The 27,881-nt window shown below is 36.4% G+C and overlaps 1 long non-coding RNA gene across 1 annotated transcript; it reads right to left on the reverse strand.

Moving 5' to 3' along the window:
* Positions 1-2,837: 2,837 nt before the first annotated feature.
* LOC120877974 lies at positions 2,838-26,607 on the reverse strand. The gene is made up of 3 exons (XR_005724432.1): positions 26,378-26,607; positions 7,918-8,011; positions 2,838-3,053 (listed from the first exon to the last, which is right to left on the reverse strand). It is a non-coding gene; the product is annotated as an uncharacterized LOC120877974 (long non-coding RNA).
* Positions 26,608-27,881: the final 1,274 nt, after the last annotated feature.

The following is a 27,881-nucleotide window of genomic DNA, read 5'->3' on the forward strand; positions in this document are numbered from 1 at the left end:
AGGAAATGTGTATCTGTTAGAAAAGAGGAAAAGGAAAATGGACGCAGCTAGTAGGCAAGCAATGGTAACAACTACACAGGATATTCTTTGGAGACAGTGACAAGAGTTTTTCAATGGACTGAATACTGGGAGAAAAAAGGATTCAAGAATTTAGATTTTATGCTACTGTAAGAAGCCCCTGATGGCATTTAAGGTGTGGCATGATGTAGTGCTGGCTTTAGCATGGGGACTAAGGGGCCACTGAGATGCAGAAGACTAGAGGAAAGATCAGGTTTGAGAAAGATTATCAAGGCTTCTCTCTTCACGAAGTTATCTTTAAGATACCCATTAGACACTGGAGAGGTGATGCAGCTGTCAGCTGAATATATGTTTGAGTTTGAATATATGTCAGCTGAATATATGAGCTTGGGGCTTCAGGGAGAGGCCAAGACTGAGAATAGAGAATCAAATCATAGAGCGATTTTTGTTGTTTTAAGCACCTGAGACGGGATGAGATTATTAATTTATGGATAAAGCAAGAAGTGGACCTAGGGCAGGGTCTGGACCCATACCAAGATATACCAACAGAAGCCACTAAGGTAGCTAGAGAACTCTAGAACTCTAGTCCAACTCCGTAATGTCATCTATGTGAGTGGACTGCATGCATATTCAGTCCTGCCTGCCTTTTAGCAACCCTATGGACGGTAGCCTGCCAGGCTCCTCTGTTCATGGGATCTTCCCTCCCAGCAAGAATACTGGAGTAAACTGCCATTTCCTTCTCCAGGGGAATCTTCCTGACCCAAGGACCGAGCCCGAGTCTCCTGCATCTCCAGCAGCGGCAAGCGGATTCTCTACTGCTGAGCCACTGGGGAGACTGTAAGTACTGCAAACTGTCAGCTCACTGCCAATGGGTGAATAATGTTCCATCATTTAACTTAAGGTTAAGCATGGGAGAGATAAGATACAAGTACCTTTAAAAATGAGGCAGATCTTAAAACACAAAAAAAGCATTATTAACACACTATATTTCTCAAAAAAGAGGGCTCATTATCATAGTCCTCTAAGTTAAATATTCAGTGGGAGTGTTATGGCTAATCCAAGGCCTGATGAAAATTACTGACCATCAGGCATTTCACTGGTGGCCTAGTGGTTAAGATTCCAACACTTCCACTATAGGGAGCAGAGATCTGCAGTGTGGCCAAAAAACAGATAAAATTTAGAAAAAATAAAAGAGGAGAATTCTTTAAAAAAAAAAAAAAAACAAACAAAAAACCTGACCACTATTATACCTACAATTTTAATTTAAAATGATTCAACTAGAATTAAGTGATTATGAAAAATTATACGGTTAAAAACCTGGGTTCGAGTCTATATCTGACAATTCAAAAGCAACCTTGGACCCTTTCATCTCTTATTTTTCTGTGAGATCCAGTTTTCTATTTGATAAAATGTTTACAATAAACAGGCCCTTCTTGCTTGCTTCACATTGTGAAGATCCAAAGTTAAAGAATATCAACTAACCATAAAATCCATAAACAGAACTTTCTTCAGATGTCTGGCTGGTCTAATCTACCACTGATGTGCTTCATCATCCAGATGCCAAATACCATTTATTAGGTACTCAGAGAAAGCCACCTAAACTGAATTTTGAAAACTTATTAAGAACAAAACATTGAGAAACTAGAGGCAACCCATTTAAAATCTCTGCCCAAATCCTATGAAATTTCCAAATTGTACCTCACCAATTTAAATGCAAGGCAAAGGAGATGGCCATCCCTCTGTGTACTCATCTGACACTGTCAGGGTGACACGGAGTCTAATGATGCCCTTGTAATCACTGATCATAATACTGAGAACACGTATATCATATTTCTTCACAGGCTACATTAGTATGGCTGCCTGTGCTTCATTATATGATTAAAAATATCATTTAAAAAAAGAGTTTCCAAAGTTTTTTCTTATTCTTTATTCCATCTGTTCATCTAGTAGTTCCATCTAGTAAAGCAGAGGCATGCTTGTCTTAGAAGAATAAAATTATCTATGTCCAAAATAATTTCAAGGCACACCTCAAACGATATTTCAAGTGCCCAACCCTCTCTTTCATGTCAATACTATCTCATGATACATAAATTTTAAACTACTCAAGAGTACCAATGATTCTACTTGTAAACAAATAACACATTAAAATTTGAAAATATTCCTAATAAAAGCTATATATATTAGCTCCATTCTGAATGTTATAAAAATCCTTTAACAAATTAAATCTCCCCACTCACAAAAGTTGATGTGGCAATTAGTAACCACTGTGCAGAAATCTAGTTGTACTAACTGAATCTGTGAGGTAGTATATAAGAATGTATATATGTTAACAAAATATCTTGAGTCCACTTCCTCAGTTTTGACAGAGACATCATTCTTAGAACTGTGGTCAAACCACTCTGCATGTTAAGTACTAATAATATTTTATCAACTATTAATATTATTAATGGCTCAGAAACTAATTACAGCAATTTAAAATGACTAATATTTTAAAAACACAGGTTATGAAGGGTCACCTTAGAAATGTCAGTAAATGCCTAAGCTTTCAAAATAAAGATGAAATTAAGGTTAAATGTAACTTAAAAGAAGTACCTTATAAATAAGACCAATATTTAATCTACATGGTTTAAAAGAAGTACTGAATTGACAATCAGATGAATTCTAGCCTCAAAATCACTTAACCTCTTAGAGCCTCAGTTAACATTAAAAAAAAGAATTCATTAAAAAAAAATTCATTACAAGAAAATTTTGCTGTTTATAATAAAGTTCTTAAAAAAGCACAATGAGAAAATTAATGATTACAGTCAAAAGATGAAGACTTCTGAACCAAACCAAAATTAGATCAAAACATTTATTTTTTTGCATTAAAAAAACAAAAATAAATCAAAGCAGGTAATGAAATAAACATTTTTAAGTATCCCATCCTGGGTTCTCTGTTCTAGAATTTAGTCAACAGTTCAGGTTTAGGTTGCTTCAACACTTCTTCTGGATGCTATGAAGTCTCCATCTTATAACCATGTTTCTCTAGTTCAGCTCTATAAGAAAGACAAAAGAACAACATCACTAGGCATTCTTTATGATAAAGAAATGAGATAATTTTTAAAAATAACACAATTAATAAATAAATGAGCTAACAGCCTGAACATCAATTTAAAATACTATCAAATAGTTTTACTTTATTCCCTAAGAAGGAAACTGGATGTGTATCAACATAATGACAATAAAACTTTGATTTCCCATTAATAAACCTATGTTTTTTATTCCTTATTTTTTCTGATAAATCTATTTATGGAAGAAATGTGAAGGAATTAGTGATATTTTCCAATTCTGTTCATAATAAATATTTAAGCATAAATTTTGAGTATCATTAACCATATGGCTAAGAACACGAGACACTGCTACCAAACCTTCAGGGATTTTTATAATCATACCGTTATTCATACATAGAGAAGAGAGATTACTTTTCACACTGACAAGGGTTTGTGAGAATTAGTCTGTATTAACTATATGTAAGCAAAATAAATACAGTAATATAAAGTATTAAACAAGACTTCATTTTTAACTTATTAACTGAAGGGAAAATGCTTTACAATATTGTGTTAGTTTCTGCCATTCATCAATATAAATCGGCCACAAGTATACATATGTCCCCCTCCTCTTGAACCTCCCTCCCATCTCCCACCCCTCTAGGATGTCACAGAGCCTGGTTTGCTCTGCCCAAGTCATACAGCATTTTTCCACTGGCTATCTATTTTACATATGGTATATGCTTCCATGCTACTCACTCCATTTGTCCCACCATCTCCTTTCCCTTTCTGACTTTAAATATGGATAAAAATATCAAAAACGTGTAATGGTACAAACACTTTTAAAAGATACTTTTTACAATTTTAAGTAATTTTTTCAGCCTGAAATTTCAGTCCTGCTGATCTGCACTGTATAAACATTTGCATAAAAAGGTTTTTAGTCATATAATCAATTTCAGTTATTTAAACTACCATTCCAAGTATCACCAGGAACTGATCTGCCGCAATTTAGATTTTATAAAAGTTCACAACAAAATTACGTGAGGGCCAATTAATAAAACACTGTATAAATGTTAAGTATGATTAATGTGCACAACTATATCATTATATCTAAGATAAAAAGACATTAGTTCTCAAGCATAATTTAGCTTAGACACTATCAGACAATCTAATGTAAATGCAATGCAAAAATTACATGTTAGGAAAAAAAAATACATGGTAGGAATGATATATGTTATTCATTTCTCCAAACTCTTCCACTTCTTTAAAATTTTTAGGTATTTATAATATAAATGCTGACCTAAAGACCATGAATAATATTAACACTAGAGCTTATTCATATGAATCATCTTTGTCTTCTGCTCAGGTGTAGAGGATGGTATGGGCTGGTGCTAAAACACTGGATTAGGAGTCAAGAGATCAGCACAAGTTTCTGATTCTATCCCTTCGTTTGCTAAATTTAACTAAAATGTTTCCATTTTCCCCCACTCCAGGAAACTGAAGATTGTAATACCTGTCCTTTGCATGTTTCCTATTTAAAATAGATGTAATATCTTAAACAGTAACTTCCACTGCCTTTAAACAAAATCAATGTAGATTATTCATTCTCCCTTATTTTACAACGACAAGAAAAAAAACACCCAAGATTCAATCTAAGATTTAGGTAGTAAGTCACCAAATTCATTCAGCTTTGTGTGTTTCTCTTCCTTCATGACAAGAGGTGGAGACCAATTATATTTATAAACTCTCTACACATGGTACATACCAGACAGCCAACACCGAAAACAGACTGATTATATTCTTTGCAGCCAAAGATGGAGAAGTTTTATATAGTCAGCAAAAACAAGACTAGGAGCTGACTGTGGCTCAGATCATGCACTTCTTATTGCCAAATTCAGACTTAAATTGAAGAAACTGGGGAAAACCACTAAACCATTCAGGTATGACCTAAATCAAATCCCTTATGATTATACAGTGGAAGTGAGAAACAGATTTAAGGCGCTAGATCTGATAGAAAGAATGCCTGATGAACTATGGACGGAGGTTCGTGACACTGTACAGGAGACAGGGATTAAGACAATGGCAACCCACTCCAGTACTCTTGGCTGGAAAATCCCATGGACAAAGGAGCCTGATAGGCTGCAGTCCATGGGGTCACTAAGAATCAGGCACGACTGAGCGACTTCACTTTCACTTTTCACTTTCATGCATTGGAGAAGAAAATGGCAACCCACTCCAGTGTTCTTGCCTGGAGAATCCCAGGGACGGGGGAGCCTGGTGGGCTGCCATCTATGGTGTCGCACAGAGTTGGACATGACTGAGGCAACTTAGCAGCAGCAGCAACAAGAAAAAGAAATGCAAAAAAGCAAAATGGCTGTCTGAGAAGGCCTTACAAATAGCTGTGAAAAGAAGGGACGCAAAGGAGAAAAGGAAAGATATACCCATTTGAATGCAGAGTTCCAAAGAAAAGCAAGGAGAGATAAGAAAGCCTTCCTCAGCGATCAGTGCAAAGAAATAGAGGAAAACAATGGAATGGGAAGGACTAGAGATCTCAAGAAAATTAGAGATACCAAGGGAACATTTCATGCAAAGATGGGCTCAATAAAGGACAGAAATGGTATGGACGTGACAGAAGCAGAAGATACTAAGAAGAGGTGGCAAGAATTCACAGAACTGTACAAAAAAGATCTTCACGACCCAGATAATCATGATGATGTGATCACTAATCTAGAGCCAGACATCTTGGAATGTGAAGTCAAGTGGGCCTTAGAAAGCATCACTACAAACAGAGCTAAGGGAGGTGACGGAATTCCAGTTGAGCTACTTCAAATCCCAAAAGATGATGCTGTGAAAGCGCTGCACTCAATATGTCAGCAAATTTGGAAAACTCAGCAGTAGCCACAGGACTGGAAAAGGTCAGTTTTCATTCCAATCCCAAAGAAAGGCAATGCCGAAGAATGCTCAAACTACCACACAATTGCACTCATCTCACATGCTAGTAAAGTAATGCTCAAAATTCTCCAAGCCAGGTTTCAGCAATATGTGAACTCTGACCTTCCAGACATTCAAGTGGGTTTTAGAAAAGGCAGAGGAACCAGAGATCAAATTGCCAACATCTGCTGGATCATCGAAAAAGCAAGAGAGTTCCAGAAAAACATCTATTTCTCCTTTATTGACTATGCCAAAGCCTTTGACTGTGTGGATCACAATAAACTGTGGAAAATTCTTCAAGAGATGGGAATACCTGACCACCTGACCTGCCTCTTAAGAATTCCGTATGCAGGTCAAGAAGCAACAGTTAGAACTGGACATGGAACAACAGACTGGTTCTAAATAGGGAAAGGAGTACATCAAGGCTGTATACTGTCACCCTGCTTTAACTTATATGCAGAGTACATCATGAGAAATGCTGGGCTGGATGAAGCACAAGCTGGAATCAAGATTGCTGGGAGAAATATCAATAACCTCAGATATGCAGATGACACCACCCTTATGGCAGAAAGTGAAGAAGAACTAAAGAGTCTCTTGATGAAAGTGAAAGAGGAGAGTGAAAAAGTTGGCTTAAAGCTCAACATTCAGAAAACTAAGATCATGGCATCTGGTCCCAGCACTTCATGGCAAATAGATGGGCAAACAGTGGAAACAGTGGCTGACTTTATTTTTGGGGGCTCCATAATCACAGCAAATAGTGACTGCAGCCATGAAATTAAGACGCTTGCTCCTTGGAAGCAAAGTTATGACCAACCCACTCCAGTACTCTTGTCTGACGAATCCCATGGACGGAGGAGCATGGTAGGCTGCAGTCCATGGGGTCGCTAGAAGTCGGACACGACTGAGCGACTTCCCTTTCACTTTTCCCTTTCATGCATTGGAGAAGGAAATGGCAACCCACTCCAGTTCTTGCCTGGAAAACCCCAGGGACGGGAGAGCCTGGTGGGCTGCAGTCTCTGGGGTCGCACAGAGTTGGACACGACTGAAGCGACTTAGCAGCAGCAGCAGCAGACAGCATATTAAAAAGCAGAGACATTACTTTGCCAACAAAGGTCCATCTAGTCAAGGCTATAGTTTTGCCAGTGGTCATGTATGGATGTGACAGTTGGACTATAAAGAAAGCTGAGCGCAGAAGAATTGATGCTTTTGAACTGTGGTGTTGGAGAAGACTCTCGAGAGTCCCTTGGACTGCAAGGAGATCCAACCAGTCTGTCCTAAAGTCCTGGGTGTTCATTGGAAGACTGATGTTGAAGCTGAAACTCCAATACTTTGGCTACTTGATGCAAAGAGCTGACTCATTTGAAAAGACCCTGATGCTGAGAAAAATTGAGGGTGGGAGGAGAAGGGGACAACAGAGGATGAGATGGTTGGATGGTATCACCGACTCAATGGACATGAGTTTGGGTAGTCTCTGGCAGTTGGTGATGGACAGGGAGGCCTGGCGTGCTGCTGTTCATGGGATTGCAAAGAGTCAGACACAACTGAGCTACTGAACTGAACTGCACATGAATATGAAAAAGTACATTCCCAACACCTCAATCTCCATCCCCGTTTGAGAATCACTAATACATTGGGTCTGAGTAATTCACGATTCTAATTTCTGCTGAGTTGTTCAATATTGGTAGAAAATTAACAGTGACAGAATTTAACCCACAAGGATGAAAAAGACAAATATGCTTCAATTTAACTACTTTTATAAAGAGACCAGAAAGAACAAAAGTTCTCTGCAATTACCCAAAGAATTCATGTTTAGAAACACAAGAGATGAAGGCAATGTATCTTATTTTCCATAATTCAAAAATATTTCAAAGGTCAATTGTCATATATTTTACAAATTTTGTACTTAAAATACTAAGCTATATAAACTTTGACTTAAACTTACCTTAACTGATTGGAGAAGTCATCCTCTACGTTGTCATCATCCCAATTATCCTCCCAGACATGTGCATCTTCATCTTCATCCAAACCAGCCCAGTCTAAAAAACAGAAACAGATGCTAAGTATTTCTCATACATTATTTCCATAAAGACAAAAGCTTCAGAAAACTTGCTACTTAAGAATTTCTCAATTCAAAACATCTAAAACCATATTTATGAGAAATAGTAATCTTCCTCTTTACATCTCAATTGATGCTATCTTGTCTTCTCAGTTTTTGAATTTGCAGATAATCTAAAATAGTAGTTAATACAAAACATTCTATTTGCCATGAAAATTTATTATAACTTCAGGAGGATATTTTACTGTTGATATTTCCTTGGGCTTATTTTTATAAGGCCTATTACAAAGTCGTTCAAAACACAGCACCAATAACACTAAAGTTAGTTGAGCAGCAGGAAGATATCACCCTGGAATTCAAAACTGCTAAAAAAAAAAAAAAAAAAAAAAGGAAAGATAACTCAGGGCTTCCCTGGTGGCTCAGTGGTGAGCCAGTGCCAATGAAGGAGACATAAGTTTAATCCCTAGTCTGGGAAGATCCCATATACCACAGAGCAGCTAAACCAGTGTGCCCCAACTATTCAGCCCATGTTCTGGAGCCCAGGAGCTGCATCTACTGAAGCCTGCACACCCTAGCATGCTCCACAAAAGAAAATCCGCTGCTATGAGGAGCCTGTTCACCACAGATAGAGAAAAGGGCATGCATATCGAAGAACTAGCAAAGCCAAAAATAAATAAATAAAATTACTTTTTTAAAAGATAACTCATACACAAATAGTAAAAAGCAGAATATTTTCTTAAATATGGTTGTAAAATTGTCTTAAGAGAATATCCTTATTCTTTAAGACATGCATGCTGAAATATTTAAGAACCAAGTGTCATTTTGTTGTGTTTACTTGCAAATGCTTCTCAAATATATATATCTACATATATATATTATATCATGCTTTGATAGAAACAAATATGACAAAATGTTAGCTGATGAAATGTGGGTGTTTGCTGCCCTTTTTTTGAGGTATAACTGACATATAACATTGTAATTGACATATAACAGTAGGTGTTAGCATACATTATTTGATATTTGTATACACTGAGAAACGATCACCACAATGAGTCAAATTAAAATCCATCACCAGCATACGTAACTTTTTTTCTTGTGATGAGGACTTTTAAGATCTACTCTCCTAACAACTTTCAAACATGCCACAGAGTGTTAGTAACTACAGTAAGCATGCTATACATGACACACTCATGACCTAAATAACTGCAAATGTGTACCTTTTGATCCCTTTTTGTGCTCTCAAAAACTTCTACAGGGTTAAAAGTTTCAAAATCTGAGAAAAACAGCTTTTAAAAAAACCAGTCTGGATATCACCTCTGGAAGCCTTCCTAATTTCCTCTCTTCTCTTCCTTCAGATATAAGGTCCCCTCTTACATGTATATCTCTATCACAACACCTACATACTGTACAATCGTAATTCTCAGTTTATATGTCTACATCGATTCCAAGTATCTAAAGCTCCTTAAGAGTAAAAACTTTTATTTATCTCTATACTCTTAAGCTACACAATACCTGTTGTGCACATGCACAACTGGTTGTGAAAGATTCAAAAGAACTAAATCAGATCTTGCATATTTTTGTTTGATCCTATCCCCTCCAAAAACAATAAGCATGTGTCACACTCACTCTTAAATGTGTCCTAGTAGGGATTCCTTGGTGACTCAGATGGTAAAGAATCTGCCTGCATGTGGGAGACCTGGGTTCAATCTCTGGTTAAGAAGATCTCCTGGAAAAGGAAATGGCAACCCACTCCAGTATTCTTGCCTGGGAAATCCCAGGGACAGAGGAGCCTGGTGGGCTACAGTCCATGGGGCCACAGAGAGTTGGACACGACTTAGTAACACTTTTCAATAGTTCATGGAGGGAATAATCTCTTTTAATTTAACATAATGGCAGCAATAATAGGGAGGGGGAGAATAACTAGATTTTTGAGTTGAAATGAAAAGGACTTAATGAATAATTGTGAGAGTTGAAGGAGAAGGGATAGCTAAGATGCCTCCCAAGTTTCTGGTTTGGAAAACCAGGTAAATGGAATTATTCTGTTCATCATGAAAGGCTTTTCATGATGTTGACAAATGGCATTTAAAATATTTTGTTAGGTACATAATATGATAAATAAATACCATATGAACCATTGCTGAATAGCTTAAAATCTGTATGCGCTTTATAAAAACTCATTCCTTTTCTTCCTGATTTTTTTTTAAGATTAAAATGTACTTAGCTATGTTTCTAATAAGTAACTACTATCATGAATTATTAGTGGTCTTTTTCTGTCCTCCTTACTCTATACTTATCTTCTACTGATGCCCAAAATGACTACCACTATTTTCATAAGCAACTATTCAAAACATTCAGGTAGGAAGCATATTTTATTAAATTCGGAACTCTAATATATAGAGCTGAGTACTGGGCACATAGTGCGTCAGCCGCTCAGTCACGTTGGACTCTTGGTGACCCCACGGGCTCTAGCCCGCCAGGCTCCTCTGCTCATGGGATTTCGCAGGAAAGAATACTACAGTGGGTTGCCAATCCCTTCTCCAGGGGACCTTCCTGACCCAGGGATTGAACCTGAGTTTCCTGCATTGCAGACATATTCTTTATCATCTGAGCCACCAGGAAAACTCAGAGTAGGCACTCAAAAAAATGTTGGGTAAATACAACTACGTTTCTCAAGTTCTCTTCCTTTGAGTGGTCAATCTCAGGGCAGTGGGTGGTTCCAGTAGAATCAAGAGTATAAATTTCAAGACAGAAGAGATCAATAATATCATGTATTGTGAATGAGTTGTGTAAAATTCTCAACTGTATTTACTGTAAGAATACATGATCATCTCTTTGAGTGCTCCCTGAAGAGAGATCATGTGGGAAATTTCTTTACGATATCAGTGCCTGAAAAGATGGAAGTTTCTCTCAGGCAATTTATTTCAGGTTCCTAGGAAGCTTAGGCAAATGTATTGGCAATGGCAAGGTGTGTGCTCAATTGTGTTTCAATCATCTGTATAGGGTAGTGAACAAGGCATTCATTAGTAAACTTTCAATAATCGAAAATACTGATTTTTATCTGCATAAATATTTTTGTATATTCCAGTAATTATTATTCTCAAGGAGGAAATATTTTTAATGATCTAAATTGAAATCCTATTACTATTCTCTGAGGTCCTTAACAACAGTAATATTTAACAATACTAAATATTATCTACATCTCAAAATTAAGTTGACTGGGCTTGAGATACCCTTACATGTTCTCCTTTCTTACAGAAGTACCTTTCAAATTGAAAATTTTTATTCTGTTTATGAATCCACCTATAGTTTATAGTGAGTACAGATTAAGAAGTTAAGAGAAAAGAAAATCACATTCAGGATTTCCTTCAGTCTATGGGAAGAGCGCTCAGAAAGCTAATGCAACCAAATTTGAAAAAAAAAAAAAAATAGTGTATCGAGGGACTTCCCAGGAGGTCCAGTGGTTACGACCCTGTGCTTCCACCGTAGAGGGCACAGATTCCATGCTTTGTCAGAGAACGAAGTCCTGGAAAGCCACACAGTTTGGCCAAAAAAAAAAAAGGTATCTATTTCCAAGGTTAAAGATTAAATAATAACATTTCTGAACATTCATAAACAAGCAAGCTGACTTAGTTAAGTCAAGAGTTAATCGTTAGGTATAGGGATAAAAGAGTACTGTTATTCTCATATTGTCATTGCAATCAATAATAAACTGTTTACTCTTCTCTAAATTGTTATATAAAAATTTTCTTTTTGTTCTTCTAAGAGCAAAGAAATCTCAGAAAGAAGGGAGCTGGTTTAAGGCAAAAATAAAGCGGACAGAAATTGCAGCATTAAGTATACAACAGGAACATTAAGATGGTATGGGTTGCAGGCTGAGATCAAATTTTAAATTAAAAAGGAGCTCAAAAAAAATAAATAAATAAAAAGGAGTTCAAGAGTAGATATATTTCTCTAATACTAAATCACCAAAAGTCAACCTCATGATTTTATCTTTTAATTAAAATTCAATAAGCCACTTCAAATCACAGAAATTCAAATTCTTGAATGTTGAACTTATAATGGAAAAATGCAATCCATTATCTCTTTTATGACAAACCTAGACAAGAGTGTTAAAAAGCAAAGACATCACTTTGCCAACAAAGGTCCATCTAGTCAAGGCTATGGTCTTTCCAGGAGGCATGTATGGATGTAGGAGCTGGACCATAAAGAAGGCAGACTGCCAAAGTATTGATGCTTTTGAACTGTGGTGCTAGAGAAGATTCTTAAGAGTTCCTTGGACTGCAAGGAGTTCAAATCAGTCATTCCTAAAGAAATCAACCCTGAATATTCACTGGATGGACTGACGCTGAAGCTCCAATAATTTGGCCACCTGATGTGAAGAACTGACTCACTGGAAAAGACCCTGATGCTGGGAAAGATTAAAGGCAGGAGGAGAAGGGGACGACAGAGGATGAGATGGCTGGATGGCTTCACTGACTTGATGGACATCAGGCTGAGCCACTTCCAGGAGTTGGTGATGGACAGGGAAGCCTGGCATGCTGCAGTCCATGGGGTCATAAAGAGTCGTACGTGACTTGGCAACTAAAAAACACCAAAATCCTTTTTATAGCAAGTGAATAATGACTATAAAATGTTATTCATCCTCATCCCCTCCAGTCTTCCTATAACCTATAGCTCTGAGCTATCTAATAGTACTAATGGACAGCTTAGAATCTTTTGTTTCTTGATTTAATTACACTAACACCTTCCAGTATAAAAAATTCATACAAAATCATTTCATTAAATCACAATAGCAAAGTTTGGCTTTATACCTCAAGTTTTTATAAAATGACTGAAGATTATTTAAAATTTCAGAATTTTGGAAACAGAGAAAGCCTTAAGAGATCACTATATGGCATACCCCTCTTTGGAAACCACCACCATTACCACTACCAAAAAAAAAAGAGAGAGAGAGAGAAGACTATTTTACAAGAAAATGTTTATTAACTTTTTTTCTAACATTATTTCATGACCTCAAATTCCAGATTTTAAACATATTTGAGTTAAGCACAGAAATGGGAATTGTCAAAAGAAGCATCTATTTTACTAATATTTTAAAGAATGTTTATAAAGATATCTAAGAGTTTAATGTTCCAAAAAATAATTTGAGTGTATTATGATTTGATTAATTTGATACATAAATACATTAATTAGAATACAATACATGATCTTGAGTAAAAGAGATGACACAGGCTCAAGTCACAACTGATCTTTAAGGTTCTAAGACACCAAACCTCACATCAGCCTGAACCACTTCTAACTAACCAGCTTCCTAAAATTTTAAGGAAATGATTATGTATCAAAAGATTCAGGTCAGGAATATAAAATAACAAGAACATTTATTTCACATTTCTCTCTTAATCTTGTAAGTTTACCCTTTACAAAACAATTAAAATACAGGGCCCACAGGAACTTTTAATCTAATTATGACTTGATTTAAAATGTTGATTTCAGGGAATTCCCTCAAAGTCCAGTGGTTAGGACTCCATGCTTTCATTGCCAAAGGCCTGGGTTCAATCCCTGGTTGGGGAACTAGGATTCCACAAGCTGTGAGGTGTGACCAAAAAAAATTAAGAAATAAAACACTGATTTTAATATTGTTATTACTTATGTCATTAAAATATCTTCAAGTTGGCTTTAATTCTTTTAACCTTAAGCGACTAAAAAAATACTGTTAATTTGTACTTTATTGCTTCAGATAAGAAGCAATCTAGAATAAGAAACATAAAAGATTTGATAACTTATTTTGTAGGAGGTCCAATTCTTAACTCTTTCACATATTAATAATATGGGAAATACTAGTTTGAACACTATCTTTCTTGGGGGAAGAGCGTCACTGCAGCATGCAGGAATCTTAATTTCCTGACCAGGGATCAAACCAACACTCTCTGCAGTGGAAGCGTGGAGTCTAAAATCCTGGACTGCCAGGGAAGTCACTGAACAGTGTCTTTAAAAAAATTTTAAGACTAGCACAATTTCACTTTATCAAGTTGAAGTCTGATGATCATTTAGCATAAGAGTCACACATCTCTTTCTCTGTTAACAACCTTTCATGTAACTTTAATGGCAAGAAAAGGAAAAGAAAGTAGAAATAAAGTCCCAAGAAAAAGAAACTGGCTCACGAATGGAGGAAAAACAGTATTGCAAGCAAGACTTTAGGTAGAACACACACACACAAAAAGACTCATGACAATAGCTCTGTATTTCTCAGGTATTATTATATAGTACTTCATAATTATGACACTAGGGAGCATAAAAGACAAACCAGAATCTATAACCTATTTTAAACAAAAACTGTAAATAAAGATTTTCTTTATTATCTAGGAATGTACTGAATGAACTATATTACATATAAAGTTTAAATAGGGTATAATATCCCCAAATTTATTTCCAACTCTTATAAGTCCTCCATACTATACATGTTACAATATATAAAAACTACAATATATGTAAATGCAACTAAATGAGTATGCAACTTAAAAATGTGATTGATTAACCTCTGACTTGGCAGACTTCTTTTTGCAAAACATCTCTGAACTGTGTTTACTTTTCCATTATAACACTGCATTGATAACCAAGCAATCTTAATTACTTTTAAAGCATTAAACTCAGAAATATTTTTTTTAAGGGCAAAATAATAAAAATCAAACAAGGATACCTGATTTATGTCTAATGCCCTCCTTCAATACGCAGATGACTATAAAGTACACACTGTATCTTCAACACTAAATGCACTGCCAAGGTTGTGATTAATCATTTAAATAACCTCAGCTGTGTTTACTTCAGTGTGCAGACCTCCAGATGTGTACTGGTAAAAAATTACCATATTTTAAGAAGTCAGAATTGGAAATAACCAATAACAGATGCCTAATACATAAGTTTCTAGCAATCCTAAATTATTTGAGACTTTGCCTCAAATTTGGCTTTGTTCACAGTTGCCAGTGAGAATTATATCTTTGACTAGCTTTAGATTTCAAAAATCATAGTTATCAAAGATCCCAATACTTCATCTAAGTATCACCTTGACATTTAAGTATGAAAAAGTTTTTCTCTCAATGTTTTTAAAAGTATTTACTCTCCTCACTCTCCAACATACATTCTGAAATTTCTTCAAAGTATGAAGTATACCACTTTGGAGAAAAGTAAAGAGGAAATTCTATTTATACCAAAAAGGGTTGCAAATGTTCTATTTTACAGCAATTTTCAGGAGCATCAAACTCTCATTCATTCCTTAACAGTAAAACTACTCTGAATATAAACAAACTAATCTCCAACAAAGTTCCTTCAAATAAAAAATGTTCATGTATATACAGAACATTACAAGAAGAAAAATATAAAAGAAACAAAGGAAAGTTCAAAAAGTTTTAAATTGTACATTCACCACCATAGGTGAGACACCAATAGTTGCAAATAGCATCATTACAGTCATAAATATGATAATAAAGCCACACTATATCTAGTCATTCTGAGATAAATTTACACATGTTCCTGCTTAAGTTGCATAAAACATATCAAACTTTTTTTTAATAAAATTTCAGTTCTGTAGGTTATCATGATACAAAAACATCTACATACCCAGTAGCTAGGAAATCAAAAGCAGCATAGCACCACTGTACTATACCTAAATTTTCTCCACCAAGGATCAAAAATGTCAGTGGAGAACTTCAGAGCAAACAACCAAAAGCAAGTCTTAAATGATGTTGCTACCAGACTATTGGTGAACTTTCAGCTGTCTGTGGTTCAGAATCTGAAACAGAGGCCCAAGATAACTTACATAATCATCTGTAATTTTTCTTACATTTTTTAAAAAAGGAAGTTCAAACATAATTCCTTTCATCAATAATTAAACATATCTGGCTTAAAACTCAACATTCAAAAGACTAAGATCATGGCATCTAGTCCCATCACTTCATGGCAAATACATAGGGAAAAAATGAAAACAGTGACAGACTATTTTCTTGGGCTCCAAAATGACTGTGGACTGTGACTGCAGTCATGAAATTAAAAGATGCTAGCTCCTTGGAAAAAAAGCTATGACAAACCTAGACAGTATATTAAAAAGCAGAAACATCACTTTGCCAACAACGGTACGTATAGTCAAAGCTATGGTTTTTCCAGTAGTCATGTATGGATGTGCGAGTTAGACCATAAAGAAGGCTAAGTACCGAAGAACTGATGCTTTTGAACTGTGGAGCTGCAGAAGACTCCTGAGGGACCCTTGGATAGCAAGGAGTTCAAATCAGTCAATGCTAAAAGAAATCAACCCTGAATATTCATTGGAAGGACTGATGCTGAAGCTCCAATACTTTGGCCACCTGATGCAAAGAGCCAACTCACTGGAAAAGACCCTGAGGCTGGGCAAGATTGAGGGCAGGAAGAGAAGTGGGCAACAGAGGATGAGATGGTTGGATGGCATCACCAACTCAATGGATGTGAGTTTGAGCAAACACTGGGAGACAGTGAAGGACAGGAAAGCCTGGCATGCTGCAGTTCATGAGATCACAAAGAGTCAGACATAACTTAGCGACTGAACAACAACAATATATGGTGTGTGTGTGTCAGATTCACTACAAACACACTGACTTTGGTCCTCTTTGTTGATTAGTGCTTTAGTTTTCTTTAATTCTATAAAATTCCCCAAAGTCGTTAATTAGTCTTATCTTTTCCACCATTGCTCTTTTCACTAGTCATGGAAGTGCAAAATCACAATTCCTGATTTTTCCTATCCCCACACTATCTAACTAGTTGCCAAAGCTTCCTTGCTATTTCTGCATCATTCTTTCCTAATAACAACCTACTACAGGCCCTTAGTCCTAACTAAGCTATTTGAACAATTTGCTAATTAGCTTCCCTGACTCTTTCTTTCTATCCTTTCAAATTAATTCTGCTGGGTTAATTTTTCCTAAACTGCCTATTGCCTAAGGAAACTTACACATATCAAACAAACAATCCTCCCCCCTTCTCATCTACCTAAGGATCAGGTCCAAACTGGTCATGTGGCTTAAAGCTTTCCACGATTAGGCCCCAAACTACCTGCATGTGTAACTACTTCACAGTCAAATGAAACACACGTACACACTGATTTTCTACCTCCAAGTATCTACTCCTCTTTTTTTTCTGGAAATCCCTTTCCTACATTTCTACATTTTGAAAGCTCTGTTCAAATGTTGCTGCCTCACGTGGTACACAACTGGAAATAATTTCCCCTTCTTTTAACCTGTTGCTGCACTTTACTATCAATGGCTTAATCCTCACACCACCAGTAATTCTCCTTCCACTGGAAGGAAACGAAGCAAAATCTTACCCAGAAACCCAACAGATAAACACAGTCAAAAGCAAAGGTGTTCTGGTTTAATTGGGGGGTGGGGAGAGAAAGGCTTGGAGCCCTCCCCACAGGATAAGCACCTGCAAAATACTAAAAAGCGCAAGCCTGGCGTGAAAACTTATTGATCCGTATCTCCACTGACATTTATATCACTGAATTCAAAGACAAATATCTATCTAAAGAGTCAAATTTGACTCAATGCAGCTTCTAGTTAACTTTGTCCTTGGTTAAGTTATTTTGCTGAACCCCAATTATAAAACTGTCATTAGGCTGCTATGGGGATTACACAAGACTATTTAAAGCACTTTGTACTGATAAATGGCAGCTAGAATCATTCTGCACCTTTCAGTGCCAGATTTATAGGAAGCACTCTACAAACATATATCCAATTAGTAAGTTATTTATTATGTGCTAACCATTGCAAGGAAACTTAAGGGGTGATGGAGGTAAAAAAGAGAACATGGGTTCAGAATAAAGATAATACTATTTCTACCAAGCATTACATCAATAATAGAACAGAAAATTGGAAAAAAAAAAAAAGTATTTGGTGAATTTTTATACTTCAGAAGAGTATAAGTATAGTTTTTGAAACTTCTATTTTTTTCCTCGTTTTCACTGTTCATCACACCTTTCAATGGATTATGCTTAAAAACATTACTATGTAACACTGAACACTATTTAAATCAAAACTGCTTAATACTTCTTCATTCCACTAAGTTAAATAAATAAGCAAAGAGTTTTACTGCTTAATATCCTGAGTAATACCTCTCACAAAGCTCTGGCAAGCACTAGTATCTTGACTTGGGGTTTTTTCATTCCACTGTATTTCTTTATATCTCCTGTACACATTCTTAAAACAATGTGTGCCAGTATATATCTTCATATTTTATGTAAATAACCAACTATTTTTAAAGTACTTTTGGAAAAACTTTTGACAATGTTTTTTAACTTGTAAGTTTTTAATACTAAAAAATAATCAAATAACCCACAAACTCAACAAGCTTAATTTTGGATACATCTAAAATTACAAAATATTTGTAAAAAATGGTTCAAATTAAATACATACCAAACATGCAAAAATCCAAATCCTTAAGATTAGGAGGGAGAAAAAAAGGGGGGGACTAATGTTCACTGAATACCAACTTTGTGCCAAACTCTATGCTGTACAGAAAATATATCATTCTTATGGACTGAATGCTTGTGTCAAACCCTGAAATTTATATGTTGAAGCCCTAATCACTCTCATTGTGATGGTATTTGGAGATGGGGACTTTAGAAGGTAATGAGGGTAGCATGAAATCATGAGAGTAGAGTCCTCATAATGAAATTAGTGTTGTTAGAAGAGAATCCAGAGAGCTCTCTCTCTGTATCCTGTAAGGATATGGTGGGAAGGCAACAATCTGCAAGCCAGGAGGAGAACCCTTGCCAGGTTGAACAGGTATTGAACTTAATCTTGGACTTCCCACAATCCAAATTGCAAGAAAATAAATTATTATTGTTTAAGTCACTCAACCTACAGTATTTTGTCTTGGCAGCTCAAACAGACTAATACAATCATATAATCCTTACATGACTCTAATTATTATACACAAATTACATGAAGGAACTGAGGATTAAGAAGGTAACAATTCAAGAAAAAATGCAACGGTTAATGTCACTCAAAGAAATAAATCCAAATCAAAATGATGCAATTCCATTTTCATCCCTCAGGTTTGTAAAGGCTAAAATGTTTAATATGAAGTGTAGGTAACCTGAGGGAAAAGGTGAACTATAGCTGGAGAAGGAAATAGCAATCCACTCCAGTCTTCTTGCCTGGAGAATCCCATGGACAGAGAAGCCTGGTGGGCTACAGTCCATGGGGGTTTGCAAAGAGTCTGAAACGACTGAGCAACTAACACTTGTAAATGATAATTTAAGACTATGTCAAAATTCAAAAGGTACCTGGTTCTGAATAAGGTGTCAGAGCTCAAGCAGAGCCAGGAGTGCCTTCCTGTGGAGGGGTGGTGTTGTGTGGTTGCTGTGTCATAGTCAAGACTCAGTGAAGAAACCATCTAAGACTAGAGTAAGGAGAGGTGACAGTGACCTGGCATAAAATGTTGAAGCCCACGTGAGATAACAAGGGGATCTGTGGGGTGGAGAGGGCAACAAACATTGGTTAGGAATGATAATCACCCAATAGACAATTATTTATGATAACAGGAGCCAGGTTTCTCACTATTGGGGAAGAAAGTTACAAATGTGGAAAGGGAATAAATTAGAATGAGCTCTATGGTGTTGAATTGTAAACTAGAGATATCTGTCTGAACTCCTGGTTTTATACAAGCACATACTTACAAACAGATGTAAAAGAGTGTGTATACACACACACACACATTTGTGTATTTCCTAGCGCCTTCCATTGAAAGAGTCTCAAAAGTCATTAGCACAACTGGAGGTAAGACCTTGCCATCCAAGTATCATTCTCCACCAAAACGAATGCAGCTTAAAGGAATGGCTGATTCCAGGACTGGAACAGGAAAAGGTAAGATTAGCTTGAAATACTTTGTTGTATCAGAATGTTATGAAATACACAAAGAATGATGGTGACATCAAAAGGTCACAGAAGACAGCTTGATGGGATTTCTTATGTTCAAATTTGGGACAATCTAAAGATCAAAATAAATAATAGCAACAAATTATAACCCACTGAATGAGAATCCATGAATCTGTACTGATTCAAATACACAAACGAATAAACTGAAAGTTTGATGATGAGTGGAAAACTGTATTTACATAGGTTCAAAGTCCCTCTTGGTAAAATATCTATTAATTACAAAGGGAAAATGTGTAATCTAACAATGGAAAAGAATCACACACTAACTTAATAAAGAGATTATCAACAATGGAATAAATGAGTGTTAATTTATTCTATTGTTAATAGTTGGAATGATAGTTGGAATAACTATCCAACTATCCTAAGAATTTATCTTACAACTAAGAACAAAAGCAAAGATATAAGAATATTCACCTCAATATATTCTGCAACAGAAAAAACAAAGCATAAAAACAAGCAAACAAAAAATCTAAAACCACCCAGATATCAATAAATACTTATAGAATACTTAATGTGCATACAATGAACTAGTAGAACACAGCTGATTACTATCATGTTGGATAGTTATTCCAACTATTCCATGTTAGTTGGAATAACTATTATTTTCCACCTGATAGGATGGAATGGAAACACAACATCACTACTATAATACTCCTACCACAGTATAGAACCTAAATCTAATCATGTAGAAATATGAGCCCAATCTAAGTTGAGAAACATACTATAACTTGCCTGTAATCTTCAAAAGTATCAAAATCATGAAAGTCAAACAGAGACACCTGCTGTAGACTGAAAAGACAAGAGGTACGCAGAAGAAGAGACAACTGAATATAATCTATGATTTTAATCAAAATATTACAACAACTGGAGAAACCTGAAAGGTACCTGTGGATTAGATAATAGTGATACATCTGTGTGTTAATTTCCAATATTGTATTGAGGTTATGTCTTTGTAGGACATACACATTAAAATATGTAGAGGTGATGAACATCAGGTTAGCAACTTACTCTCAAGTAGCTGGGGTGGGGGGAGTTGTTTGTATTATACTTTCAATTATTCTGTAAGTTTGTAATTTTTTAAAATAACAATTATATTTCAAAATTAAAAATGAATTTTTATTTGATCTGACAACTTCTAAGAATTTATCTTACAAATAAGAACAAAAGCAAAGATGTAAGAATATTTACCTCAATATATCCTGTAACAGAAAAAAACAAAGCATAAAAACAAGCATACAAAAAACCTAAAACCACTAGATATCAATAGATATTTATAGATTTAATGTGCATACAATGGACTAGTTGAACACAACTATTATAAAGCATGAGATAGATGTTTATATCAATGTGACACACGTCCAAAATATATAATGTAAAAGCAAGTAGAAAAACAGTTTATAAAATACTGTCCTTTGTGAGGAAATACACAAACACACACGTATATCTCATATATAAGCTCTAGAAGGACATTAAAAGAACTGTTACTGGCTATACTGAAGCATGGGAGTTGTTTTTGGGGAAAGCAGGAGAAACAGTGCTTTCACTTTTAAATTTATACCTTTTTATAGGTTTAACTTTTAAATAAACAGCTACTTATACAATCATCCTATATATTCTGCTGAAAAAATATTTAAAAGAATTTAAGTAACTACTACAAGTTGACAAGTTAAAAGTTGATGAATGGTGGATTCTGAACCTAAGTCTGATCCTAGATTCCATCGTGGGGCTCAAAAACTTTCTTCTTGCATATGATTTCCATGTACAGAAATCACACACATACTTTAGCATGTATTATACATTTTTAAATATATATAAGACTGAGGCATGGCCCACTCTTTTTATTATTATTATTTTTTTGGCTGTGCTGGATCTTGGTTGCGGCATGCGGGATCTTCAGTTGCAGCATGGGAACTCTTGGTTGCGGCATGCGGGATCTTCAGTTGCAGCACGGGAACTCTTGGTTGCGGCATGCAGGATCTAGTTTCTTGACCAGTGATGGAACCCACACCCCCTGCACTGGGAGCTCAGTCTTAGCCACTAGGCCACCAGGGAAGTCCCTCACTATTATTTATCTTTTTTCTCAGAAGATTTTAGTTAACATAATTCTATGTTTCTTGCTACTACCATGCAATTAATTTAAATGTGATTTAATTTATGTGTCCACTATACCAAAGCCCCTCTGGTTCTAGGTAAACTGACTAGTATAGTAACTGGCATGGTACTAGCTGTATCTACTTGCAACATTTAAGATTTTAAGGAACCTTCCTGTTGAGGATTTAGCTCAGTTGGTATCCAATGTTCACATAAGTATTTCTCAGTGACATTTTTCATAGGACAACTCCTCCTTGTGCAGGACTGGTCTATGCATAGCAGGTGTTTAAAATCCTTGACCTTTACCCACTATATGCTAACAGTTATTTTACTTTCTCACTAGACAAGTGAATGTGATATCCAAAAATACTCCCCTGGTTAAGAACCACACTGTAAGATATCCTATTTTGTTAGGCACAGGCCAAAGTGCCTCAGTTATTCCACAATGCTAATACTAGCATTAGAGAACCAACAGACGCATGTTCAATCCCTGGGTTGGGAAGATCCCCTGAAGGAGGAAATGGCAATCCACTCCAGTCTTCTTGCCTGGTAAATCCCATGGACAGAGGAGCCTGGCGGGCTACAGTTCATAGGGTCACAGAGAGGCAGACACAACTGAATCGACTTAGCACACAGTCTGCTTCAGCTAGCACAGCAGTTCCACTGATTTATAAAAGGTACAGACTACTAAGCATAACAGTATTTTCTTGTAAACATCATTGCTTCTGAAGGCAAAATCAAGTTCATTTTAAATATTCTTTTCCTTCAAAAAAGGGGGAAAAAAAAAAAAAACCTCTCAATTCTGGCAGAGGAAGAAGTGAATAAAAGAACTTAAAGGCCCACTTGCTCTTCCCATTTTTATTCACACACACTTCTCACTGTTAGAGAAATGAGATTAATGAAAATATTTTAATAGCTTTTATGTCTGATTTGCAAAATTGTTTAAAATTTCAAATATATTACAGAGTAGTTCAATTTTAGGTGCCACCCTGCTACTACTAACCTAGCTATATAAGATCTTGACAAGTGCTAGCTTCTCTTGACTTTAAGTTGCTTTCCAGTTCTAAAATTCTAACCATTCCAAGCCTCCAAAACTATTATGATCATTCTCAAAATGTAGAAAGTCTTCCAATAAAGCCTATACTCAAGCAGTTTAAATAGTCAAGAAGCTGCAGAACTCACAAAAATCCTAAATGTGATTTTTAACAGTTCCTGTTTATGACCAGATTACGTATCCACCAATTAGAATCCTGAGGACTAACAATGTAATACAGATCCACAGTTTTAAAGTTTAAAATGGTCTGGAGAGTAATCCCTTGTGTGTCCCTTCATTTATAGATATTTTCTCCTCGTCTGTAATCTTTTTGTTTAGTTTATGGTTTCCTCTGCTGCAGAAGCTTTTCAGTTTAATTAGATCTCATTGGATTATTTTTATTTTCATTCTAAAGTATAAAAAGGAGAATCTGTTCCCTTGCACTTTCAGAAAATCACCCTACATGTTACATCTCACCCTGAAGAAGACCTATTCAGAAGAAACAAAGAAGTCTCCATGAAAACACCTTATTTTAGTTTCCTTTCTAAAACAGAAATTCCCTTTCCTTATAATTGAATTGACACCCTACCAAACACATTCTTATCCAGAATGAGATGAAACACCACCACCCTCAAAAGACCTACAATCCTTTAGTCAAACCAAAGATACAGTTTCAGTAATGGCTTTCATGAAACAGGCTCTTAACTGAAAGCTACCCTAGATAATGGACATCATCCACTTTCTGGAGCATAGAACCCAAGAGGCCATTGAAAGTAAGACCTCCTATAAACCAAACATGATAATATGCAATTTTAAGCATTATCTGCTAGCAAGGTTATCAATGGCATATTTGCCATAAAGACAATCACAAGGAAAAGAATCTCCAAAGAAAGGAAAAGACTTGAAAAGTAATTCAGGGCACTAGTAGCTGATCTGAAAACTGAAATACTGAAAGATTCAAAGCGGGCCAGTTTCAAAGTACTGCTTTGAACAGTACTTCTCTAACTTTACCTGTCTGAAATATAAGCTGGAGAACATACAAAACTCTGAACGTGCAAAGGCATTTCAAATGTTATTTCTCATTCTCAACAGAAAGTTTACTGAATGAATTAAGTTCTACATATTCAAACCTGAAGATGATAAATTTTCTGTAAGGTGACCAATAAATGGTGAGTTACTAATGCTAACAAACCAGTCTACTGTGAGAGAAAAAACCAGTCTGTTTAGAGGGAAAAAAATGCTTTTGCTTTTCCTTTTAACTTTAATAAGATTTTTTAAACATATGTAACTACCAACATTTTGGATAAATTGATGCTCACAACATAAACTTAGTACAAGAATAACGTATTCTGCAAAAACTGATCAAAGTTGCTGAAACATCATATGTATCATCAGGTACAATTATCTTTGAAAAAGTGAAAGTGAAATCACTCAGTCCTGTCTGACTCTCTGCAACCCCATGGACTGGAGCCTACCAGGCTTCTCTGTCCATGGAATTTTCCAGGCAAGAGTACTGCAGTGGGTTGCCATTTCCTTCTCCAGGGGACCTTCTCGACCCAGGAATTAAACCCAGGTCTCCTGCACTGTAGGCAGATGCTTTAATATCTGAGCCACCATACTTTTTAAGCAGTCAATTCTCAAGTACTTATCTTAAACACAGGTTCATTCATTCAACAAGCATTTACTGACCATCTACCATGTCCCAGGCACTTTGCTAAAAGTTAGGGATTTAGGCTGAACTTTGCTTGGGTTGGGGGCTCAAAGACCTTTCAGATTCTGACAACCACTTAATGACACGCTTTTACAATCTCTGAGCCTCAGTTTCCTTAGAGTTGTGAAAATTAAGAGTAAAAAATGTAGATAAAGTGCCTAATATTGTATCTTGTATCTGATAAACAATGAATAAACGCTAACTATATCAAATATTAAGTTTGAGTTATAAGCAGATACTAATCTCAATAAGCCAATTTTCTACCAGGCAGCTCACAGTTAAGGATTATGAACCAACTTGAAAGTGAGATCAAGAAAATATGTCTGGACAGATAAATCCACTACCAAAACAAAAAACAATACAAACTGAATCCCAGAACTGAAAATAAATGTACTTTTGAGTTAGTTTATGAGTTTGTGTAGTATATGCTCTAATGTCTTCTTCCACTAAACAGAACACACTATAAATAAAAATAACAAATGTTACAGCTATGTGGTTTTATGCACAGGAGGAGTGCAACTTAGGAAGATTTCGGTGACGCAATAACTGTTTAATGTAACAGATTTGTTCACCATCAACCCCAATTCTCTACCACTTTCAGAAAAGCCACTCCTTTCATTAGGAGACCAATATTTACCCTATGCCTAACAATTAGTCCATAAAAACCAATTAATTCTGGAAATCTAACTGGCAACAACGATCTAACAAACAGAAGCAATACAGCTAAAGAGTTAAAGAGTTCTAGTGTCAACTGAACCAGCTGTCCATTTTTTCAAGCCAGTTATGCAACAGTGGGCAAGTTTCTTAACTTTTCTAAGCTTCTGTTCGTTTATCTGAAAAATGTTAATGCCAGTTACTACTTACTAGACTTGTGAAAATGAAATAAGTTAATACAAGCAAAACACTCAAGACAAGCAACCACTCAATCACTGTTACCTATTTGCTATTACCTACAATGAGATAACTAAAGTTCTTCTTGGCAACCAAGAAGCTAACAAAAATGCAGACGGCTTAGGATTTTATAAATCCTAAAACTTTGAGTGATCAAAAATGAATGAGGAACAAGAGAAAGGCAATAACGGGTATTAAGCACCAACACCTGATCCTCCCATTCTACTCAACAGGCTTCATGTGTGAGATCCTCAAAGCAAGCAGCACTGGTCTACCTAGGAACAATTTAACTGTGGAAGGGTTCAAGGCAAAGGAAGACTGCTAAAACAAATAATAATAGTAACGACAACAATAATACGAACGAGGTGGCGGGTAACCGAGCTGAGGAGTAACAGGACACACCGCCCCGGATTTGGGCTCGGGAGCCACTGTGGTTCCTCCCAGTGAGGAAACAGAACATTTAGCCTCACTGCTGAGGTGAATCCCACCGTGACACTCCGTCCCGAAGCCAGCCGCGAAGGGTCGAGCGAGCAGAGAGCCTCGACTCCCAACAGCACGGTCCTCACTCCCCCCCCGGCGCCCCCCGGCCGGGCCCTTCTACTCGCACCGCCTCCACTCGGAGGCCTGAGTCACGGTCCACGAGGCCCAGGGGCCGCGGCCTACCTTCCGCAGGGAACTCCTCGAATTCGTCGTCCTCCTCCAGGAGACCCAAGTCTACCGGCTGTTTTTTCTCTGACATCGTGACCCCAGGAGCCCAAAAGCTCTCAGGCCAGTAAGAAAGTTCGAGCCCTCGTTCTTCCTCACCACAGCTGCCTCCGCCGTTGCCGCCTCTATGCTGACTCTACCATAGAGATACGGGAGAAGAGCAACCGGGTAACGCAAGGAATGCTGGGATACTGGAGGTCCGCCCCGCGCTTCCTGCGGGTTTAGCAGTTACTCAGAGTTAGAAAGGTGGATTGTTTTGTGCCTTTATTATTTTACCAGCACTCTCTGACTTGACAAATTGAGAAACAGGGTAGGTTTCCCTGACTGGAAAAGACTCATAATGTGTGGAAAAAATAAACACCGTTACTTGGTTTAGGCTGAGGGATGAAGTATCGGCTAAAGTTCGTCAAAGGTCGGTCAAGTCCAGGTTCTTAAATTAGATTAACTCCACCCTTAAACCAGTTCCCTAACCATGAAATGAAATGTCTCCACATCACAGAAAATTCAGATTTAGAAAGAATAGCCTGCATCACTCAGGTAGTGCTAAACAATCCAAAGGCAAGTTTGTTTGCCTGCCTTTAATCTTCAAGCCTTTTCATTGTTCAGTTTTCTTGTCTTGTGCGAAACTATGGTAAATTCCCTGCTAAACAGTGTGCTGTGTATATAATAACTAATTTACAAGGTATTAGAATATTATGTAAAACTCTATACATGTGACATTTTATGGTGTTCTAAATATGTCGTTTTAAAATTTTCAAATATTGAGTACTATTTTAAATATAGTTGTGAACTACATAAAACTTTAGATGATATGTGTATATGTAGTATACAATATTGGGCTTCCCTGGTGGCTCAGACGGTAAAGAATCTGCCTGCAATGCAGGAGACCTGGGTTCTATCCCTGGGTTGGGAAGTTCCCCTGGAGAAGGGAATAACTACCCACTGCAGTATTCTTGCCTGGAGAATTCCATGGACAGGGGAGCCTGGTGGGCTACAGTCCATGGGGTTGCAAAGAGTGGATGTAACTAAGCAACTAACACAGGTAGTAGTATAGAGGACTTGTTTTGTAATACCCAATAATTGGGTATTATTGTAGATTTTGATTCATTGTTTATGTATTTAAATCACATTCCTTCATTCAACATTATTTTATACCATGTACCAGGCAGTGTGCTGAAAATCAAACAAAGACAAAGGCCTTCTTTCAAGGAGTTCATATTCCACTCAGAGACATGTAAACAGGTAACTCATAGTGAAATGTAATACATTTGAATCTTTATTTTAAAGTAAAATTGTCTGAGAAATGAACAGAATGTGTGCACATACAGACAATGGAATGAAATAAGAACACATATTTGGACCAGGATTTGGGAACTTAGATGTAAATTTTTTTTTAATCAGTTCTTATAATACTGTTTTTATTTGTACTGATTACGGAAAACATTAGTTGTCTTCAAATTAA

The sequence above is a fragment of the Oryx dammah genome, unplaced genomic scaffold (assembly GCF_014754425.2).
Source record: "Oryx dammah isolate SB20612 unplaced genomic scaffold, SCBI_Odam_1.1 HiC_scaffold_18, whole genome shotgun sequence".
Classification (NCBI taxonomy): domain Eukaryota; kingdom Metazoa; phylum Chordata; class Mammalia; order Artiodactyla; family Bovidae; genus Oryx; species Oryx dammah.